This window comes from Myxine glutinosa, chromosome 14 (assembly GCF_964187855.1).
Source record: "Myxine glutinosa chromosome 14, kmMyxGlut1.1, whole genome shotgun sequence".
NCBI classification, from domain to species: Eukaryota; Metazoa; Chordata; class Myxini; order Myxiniformes; family Myxinidae; genus Myxine; species Myxine glutinosa.
This window is the reverse complement of record NC_136274.1, coordinates 42,738,403-42,746,324: the sequence shown is the minus strand read 5'-3', so window position 1 is coordinate 42,746,324 and position 7,922 is coordinate 42,738,403.

The following is a 7,922-nucleotide window of genomic DNA, read 5'->3' as shown; positions in this document are numbered from 1 at the left end:
GCAATATTTTGGCAAAGGTGAATCAACAGAAAACGGTGCTAAGTTTAGGAAAAGTAAAACAACACAACTTGAAGTTTATGAAAACTAGAATAACACAACTTGAAGAGTGAGGGGCGAGCTACACCTGTGCAACAAGATAACTGACTGCCACATCTACAGGTCCACACAATCAGGGCATTTCCTTATTCTGGTTGATCGGCGTGGCAGGTGTGCAGGACAGTTGGTGATGCTGTTCCTGGATGAGCTGCATGGCAGGTGTGCAGGAGAGTTGGTGTCGCTGTTTCTGGATGAGCTGCGAGGCAGGTGTGCAGGAGAGTTGGTGTCGCTGTTTCTGGATGAGCTGCATGGCAGGTGTGCAGGAGAGTTGGTGTCGCTGTTTCTGGATGAGCTGCATGGCAGGTGTGCAGGAGAGTTGGTGTCACTGTTTCTGGATGAGCTGCGAGGCAGGTGTGCAGGAGAGTTGGTGTCGCTGTTTCTGGATGAACTGCGAGGCAGGTGTGCAGGAGAGTTTGTGTCGCTGTTTCTGGATGAGCTGCGAGGCAGGTGTGCAGGAGAGTTTGTGTCGCTGTTTCTGAATGAGCTGCGAGGCAGGTGTGCAGGAGAGTTGGTGTCGCTGTTTCTGGATGAGCTGCATGGCAGGTGTGCAGGAGAGGCAACATCACTGCCTGCAGGTGGAACGGCAGCATCGATTTCAGGCATGAGTGCATCAGAGACGCCCGTTAGAGGCACGACATTCCCAGGTGCAGGCACAACAATGGATTGTTGCTGTTCAGGCTCTGGCATCACGACAGGTAGTATTAGAGGTTCGATGGGACTGCAGTGCCGGTAGAGAACGTGGTCCTGGTGTCGACGGACAACCCTCCCATCATGCAAGCACATTGTATGCGACAGTGGGCCAGGTTTGTCTTTGACATCGCCAGGCAACCAAACAGCACCTGCACCAAAGTTGCGGGAGAACACTGGATCCCCGGTGTGAAGTGAGCGGCTCATTGTTGACTTGTCGTGATGCAACCTCTGGTTAAGTTGGCTCTGGTACACTCGAGAAGCCATATCTGGTTTCAGACGGTCCAGGTTGGTCCTTAGTGTCGTTTCATCAGTAATTCTGATGGTGTTACCCCTGTTGTACCATGAGGTGTAGTACGATACTTGAGGAGCAGACGCGAGAGCCTGGTTTCCAAGTTTCCGTCCTGCAGTTTGCCTAGTCCGGACTTGATGACTCCAACTGAACGTTCAGCCAGGCCATTGGAAGCTTGGTGTTGTGGACTGACAACTTTGTGCCTGATACCATTCCTGCGTGTGAATCCAGAGAATTCCGAGCTCGAGAAACATTCCGCCCATCATCATGAACGATAACTCTGGGCAAGCCGTGTGTAGCAAAACAACGTCTCGGTTTCCCTATTGTTCCAGATGTGTTAAATAAGCGTCGATCCACTTTGAGTGGGCATCAGTGATGATTAGTAGCATCTGACCGTTCACTGGTCCCGCATCGTCCAGAATCTCGACTCCAGATGAACTCGATGCCACGGTTCGGTGGGGCCATTAGGTTTTGCCATTCGCGGCATTTTCCAGGAATGTCTATTGTCTAATGTCCGCGAATAGCGGGGTCCGACGGTACATCGAAAACCGTTCAATTAAGGAGGTTAAAACTTTACCACATGTTACATGACCATTTGATGTAGCGCATATTGAGCGTACATCGAAAACCGTGGGAAATGAGAATCATTGTAATCGCCTCAACCCCGATTGGGCTCGGCTGGTAAAAAAAAATCGAAGAAGAAGAAGAAGTACATTTACCGTTTTAACGATTTCCCCATTTATACTTTAGCGATCGATTCTGTTGTCTTTATCAGCCTTGGTAGTTATGAAAACACTCGAAGGAGAATAAAAGCTAATTTGTAAACGCTTATGAATGTACTTCGTCGAAGACTTTTAAAAGTATAATTTATATGCAAATTTACCTCAGAAGTGCAGACAGATGCAATTACAAATTTGTAACTGAAAGACTGCGCGAGGTGAGTATTTTATGAATAACATCGAGTTCGATCAGGAAAACGTCGTGTGTTGAGGTGAATTGGTGTAAACGTCGTGTGTTGAGGTGAATTGGTGTAAACGGCGTGTGTTGAGGTGAATTGGTGTAAACGGCGTGTGTTGAGGTGAATTGGTGTAAACGTCGTGTGTTGAAGTGAATTGGTGTAAACGTCGTGTGTCGAGGTGAATTGGTGTAAACGTCGTGTGTTGAGGTGAATTGGTGAAAACGTCGTGTGCTGAGGTGAATTGGTGTAAACGTCGTGTTGAGATGAATTGGTGTAAACGTCGTGTGTTGAGGTGAATTGGTGTAAACGTCGTGTGCTGAGGTGAATTGGTGTAAACATCGTGTGTTGAGGTGAATTGGTGTAAACGTCGTGTGTTGAGGTGAATTGGTGTAAACGTCGTGTGCTGAGGTGAATTGGTGTAAACGTCGTGTGTTGAGGTGAATTGGTGAAAACGTCGTGTGCTGAGGTGAATTGGTGTAAACGTCGTGTGTTGAGGTGAATTGGTGTAAACGTCGTGTGCTGAGGTGAATTGGTGTAAACATCGTGTGTTGAGGTGAATTGGTGTAAACGTCGTGTGTTGAGGTGAATTGGTGTAAACGGCGTGTGTTGAGGTGAATTGGTGTAAACGGCGTGTGTTGAGGTGAATTGGTATAAACGGCGTGTGTTGAGGTGAATTGGTGTAAACGTCGTGTGTTGAGGTGAATTGGTGTAAACGTCGTGTGTTGAGGTGAATTGGTATAAACGGCGTGTGTTGAGGTGAATTGGTGTAAACGTCGTGTGTTGAGGTGAATTGGTGTAAACGTCGTGTGTTGAAGTGAATTGGTGTAAACGTCGTGTGTCGAGGTGAATTGGTGTAAACGTCGTGTGTTGAGGTGAATTGGTGTAAACGGCGTGTGTTGAGGTGAATTGGTGTAAACGTCGTGTGTTGAGGTGAATTGGTATAAACGGCGTGTGTTGAGGTGAATTGGTGTAAACGTCGTGTGTTGAGGTGAATTGGTGTAAACGTCGTGTGTTGAGGTGAATTGGTGTAAACGTCGTGTGTTGAGGTGAATTGGTGTAAACGTCGTGTGCTGAGGTGAATTGGTGTAAACGTCGTGTGCTGAGGTGAATTGGTGTAAACGTCGTGTGTTGAGGTGAATTGGTGAAAACGTCGTGTGCTGAGGTGAATTGGTGTAAACGTCGTGTTGAGATGAATTGGTGTAAACGTCGTGTGTTGAGGTGAATTGGTGTAAACGTCGTGTGCTGAGGTGAATTGGTGTAAACATCGTGTGTTGAGGTGAATTGGTGTAAACGTCGTGTGTTGAGGTGAATTGGTGTAAACGTCGTGTGCTGAGGTGAATTGGTGTAAACGTCGTGTGTTGAGGTGAATTGGTGAAAACGTCGTGTGCTGAGGTGAATTGGTGTAAACGTCGTGTTGAGATGAATTGGTGTAAACGTCGTGTGTTGAGGTGAATTGGTGTAAACGTCGTGTGCTGAGGTGAATTGGTGTAAACGTCGTGTGTTGAGGTGAATTGGTGTAAACGTCGTGTGCTGAGGTGAATTGGTGTAAACGTCGTGTTGAGATGAATTGGTGTAAACGTCGTGTTGAGGTGAATTGGTGTAAACGTCGTGTGTTGAGGTGAATTGGTGTAAACGTCGTGTGTTGAGGTGAATTGGTGTAAACGTCGTGTGTCGAGGTGAATTGGTGTAAACGTCGTGTGTCGAGGTGAATTGGTGTAAACGTCGTGTTGAGATGAATTGGTGTAAACGTCGTGTTGAGGTGAATTGGTGTAAACGTCGTGTGCTGAGGTGAATTGGTGTAAACGTCGTGTGCTGAGGTGAATTGGTGTAAACGTCGTGTGTTGAGGTGAATTGGTGAAAACGTCGTGTGTCGAGGTGAATTGGTGTAAACGTCGTGTGCTGAGGTGAATTGGTGTAAACGTCGTGTGCTGAGGTGAATTGGTGTAAACGTCGTGTGTTGAGGTGAATTGGTGTAAACGTCGTGTGTCGAGGTGAATTGGTGTAAACGTCGTGTGTTGAGGTGAATTGGTGTAAACGTCGTGTGTTGAGGTGAATTGGTGTAAACGTCGTGTGTTGAGGTGAATTGGTGTAAACGTCGTGTGTTGAGGTGAATTGGTGTAAACGTCGTGTGTCGAGGTGAATTGGTGTAAACGTCGTGTGCTGAGGTGAATTGGTGTAAACGTCGTGTTGAGATGAATTGGTGTAAACATCGTGTTGAGGTGAATTGGTGTAAACGTCGTGTGTCGAGGTGAATTGGTGTAAACGTCGTGTGTTGAGGTGAATTGGTGTAAACGTCGTGTGTTGAGGTGAATTGGTGTAAACGTCGTGTGTTGAGGTGAATTGGTGTAAACGTCGTGTGTTGAGGTGAATTGGTGTATACGTCGTGTGTCGAGGTGAATTGGTGTAAACGTCGTGTGTCGAGGTGAATTGGTGTAAACGTCGTGTGTCGAGGTGAATTGGTGTAAACGTCGTGTGTTGAGGTGAATTGGTGTATACGTCGTGTTGAGGTGAATTGGTGTAAACGTCGTGTGTTGAGGTGAATTGGTGTAAACGTCGTGTGTTGAAGTGAATTGGTGTAAACGTCGTGTGTTGAGGTGAATTGGTGTAAACGTCGTGTGTTGAGTTGAATTGGTGTATACGTCGTGTTGAGGTGAATTGGTGTAAACGTCGTTTGTTGAGGTGAATTGGTGTAAACGTCGTTTGTTGAGGTGAATTGGTGTAAACGTCGTGTGTTGAGGTGAATTGGTGTAAACGTCGTGTGTTGAGGTGAATTGGTGTAAACGTCGTGTGTTGAGGTGAATTGGTGTAAACGTCGTGTGTTGAGGTGAATTGGTGTAAACGTCGTGTGTTGAGGTGAATTGGTGTATACGTCGTGTTGAGGTGAATTGGTATAAACGTCGTGTGTTGAGGTGAATTGGTGTAAACGTCGTGTGTCGAGGTGAATTGGTGTAAACGTCGTGTGTTGAGGTGAATTGGTGTAAACGTCGTGTGTTGAGGTGAATTGGTGTATACGTCGTGTTGAGGTGAATTGGTGTAAACGTCGTGTGTTGAGGTGAATTGGTGTAAACGTCGTGTGTCGAGGTGAATTGGTGTAAACGTCGTGTGTCGAGGTGAATTGGTGTAAACGTCGTGTGTTGAGGTGAATTGGTGTAAACGTCGTGTGTTGAGGTGAATTGGTGTATACGTCGTGTGTTGAGGTGAATTGGTGTAAACGTCGTGTGTTGAGGTGAATTGGTGTAAACGTCGTGTGTTGAGGTGAATTCGTCGCTGTATCCCTGTCTGTCGTGTATGTTCGTGTCCCTGTCTGTCATCGTCTATGTTCGTGTCCCTCCCCATCCATGTTCATTCCACGTCTTTGATCTTGTCCGTCCGTACAACACGTGGTACTTGAATGAATCCCTCCGATACCACGTGCTGAATAAACCCGCTCATTCCCAGATAATATTGTTACAGACGCGGTGGTGGATGTTGGTTCACCGAGCGGTTTGGTATGACCGCGCCTGCACAAGTTACCCGATTATACTCGAACGTTGCCGAATCGCGCTACGCTAGATCAATTGAGGAAAATGACACAACGGCTGGGTTAAAATGACACGACACCAAGGGTTCAGTTCTCAAGACCTCCGGAGGAGGTTATATTAAGGCGGAAGGTTAGATTACAACTACAAGAGGGACATCATAGAAAGACAGGCACTTAGACACACTTATATTAACCCCAACAGACGACAGATAAACGGGACAAGGCTGACTCACACGGGGATTGATGGCAAGGAAAGCGGGTATCGATGGCTCAAGGTGCACCTGGGCTCAAGGACAGGGTACTGTACGGTCCAGTAGATGCAGGGAGGTCACGACTGGTTCTTCCTCTTCAAGCTCGGGGCGCATCTGACGTCACGTCCGGTACGTGGCCGCGTATATCCGGCGGGGAGTGACACGCCCTCGGCTCGTTAGCTCCGCCCCAGATGGAATCGGCTCGTTGCTTCTCATTGGGTGCGTGCGGGGGGGTTACCGGCTCCACCCTTGACGAGGGGCTGACAGGGAGCCCCTTCGTGGTAACCCCGTGGAGCGCATGGTCATGGCGGCTAACCGAGCCGGTGTGAGGACGCACACTCCCCCCGCGCGCCGTTGTTGTAGTTGTTGTTGTAGCTGTAGTTGTTGTTGTTGCTGTAGTTGTTGTTGTTGTTTGGGGAAGAAGATGGGAGGAGGTAAGGGAAGGTCCTAAACTCACTACTGGTGCCATATAATCACATTCTGGTGCAACGAAGAGTCAGAATTAATGGAAACGAGTCCTTAACTGACATAGACTAAGAATAACTAGCAAGATGTCCGAAAGTTGTCTACGTGAGATGCGGTGGACCTGGGCACGACATTTAATGGGGGAAAGAGGGGAAGGTCGGTTCTACAGAGTGTTGTTTACAGACAATGGGACTAGGGAATGGGGGATTGGGGATAGTTGGGGAGTATTGGGGAAATAGGGGAATATTTACAAGCGGATATGGAGGCCAAATTCCATATTCGCAACATTGCACCCTTCTCTACCCTCGGGGCGTCCCGACCCGATAAATTTTTACCTACTTTAGTGTGGCACTCAGATGTAGTTCCCTCTACTATTAACTCTACTCTGAGTGCGACAGTTTTACAGATATTCACAAATGAGTAAATATGTCCCCCTGCGACGTTGCACCCTTCTCCTCTCAGAAACACACCCACAGGATAACCGAATCCGGAAAGAATTCGCAAACTAAACATACAGCCGGTAGGGAGCATTATTTACACGACTACGCTGCTATTTACACTACGATCCAGGACCTGTTTCTGGAGGAACACATGCAGATGTTATGCATAGAGAGAGCACGCATGCCAGCATCGATACACCAACCCACGAGTGCTCTGTGGCCTACGGCCTTTAATAACGTGCAGAGCACCCTTTTCCAGCACGAAAAGCACCACCCCCTCATGTACAGTCAGCACCATCCGGTGCACCAATAAAGTGTCTATAAATCATTGTGTGGTGTCGCAGCCGGCCGATGTTCTGCCGCTGGTCTTGCCTTCGTGTGGTGCACTTGGCCTTCTTACTTCTTTCAAAAATAAAGAAAGGCGCCAACCGCGTCCATTTCTTTATTGTGGCCGTCAGGGGCCAACTAAGAGTGGTTCACCTGTTTGGCATAGGTGCCACGTTGACCCATAGGTCCATCCACGGGTGGTGCTTGGCCGCAAAAGAGCTGCGGTCCATGGTGGGTGGCCACAAACATTGCGGTCCATATGGTGTATCGATCCAGGCAGCAAACAGCGAAAGTGCAGGCCCACAACTGCGAAGCCAGCACCTCTCTCTCCTCTCTCTCTACCCCAAAGCCAGATCCTCGGAGGTGGGAGACAAAAGAAGCAGACAAGTGAGTAAGGTGGTAAGGGCGCAAAAGTGCACGCAATGCAAGGTAATGCACACTGGGGGCACATGGGAACCAGGTGAGACAGGTACGTTCCTACCGTACGCCCCCCCCCCCCCCCACCAGGTAACCTACATGGCCCCTCCCTTACCCCTTACTGTATCCACAAAACACAACACTACCCATAAACATCTACTTTACAAATCAACAAACATCCCTACTGTCTTCCCCGTTCCTCCCATAAACCAAATTCGTCTTCTCTCCCTCCTAACCAATCAAATTTGCCATTTTCAACTCTCATCAAAATTTGCCATCTCCAACTGAACATCAAAATTTGCCATTACCAATTCATCATCAGTCCCTCCTAGGGAGGGAGAGATGGAATCACCCCAATGTCTCATCCACGTCGTGATGCGTCTAACCAATCCACAGCAATCTCATTTCCTGCAACAAAACAAAGAAAACACAGGTGTGGAGTCATCATCATCACCACAGGTAAGTGGCT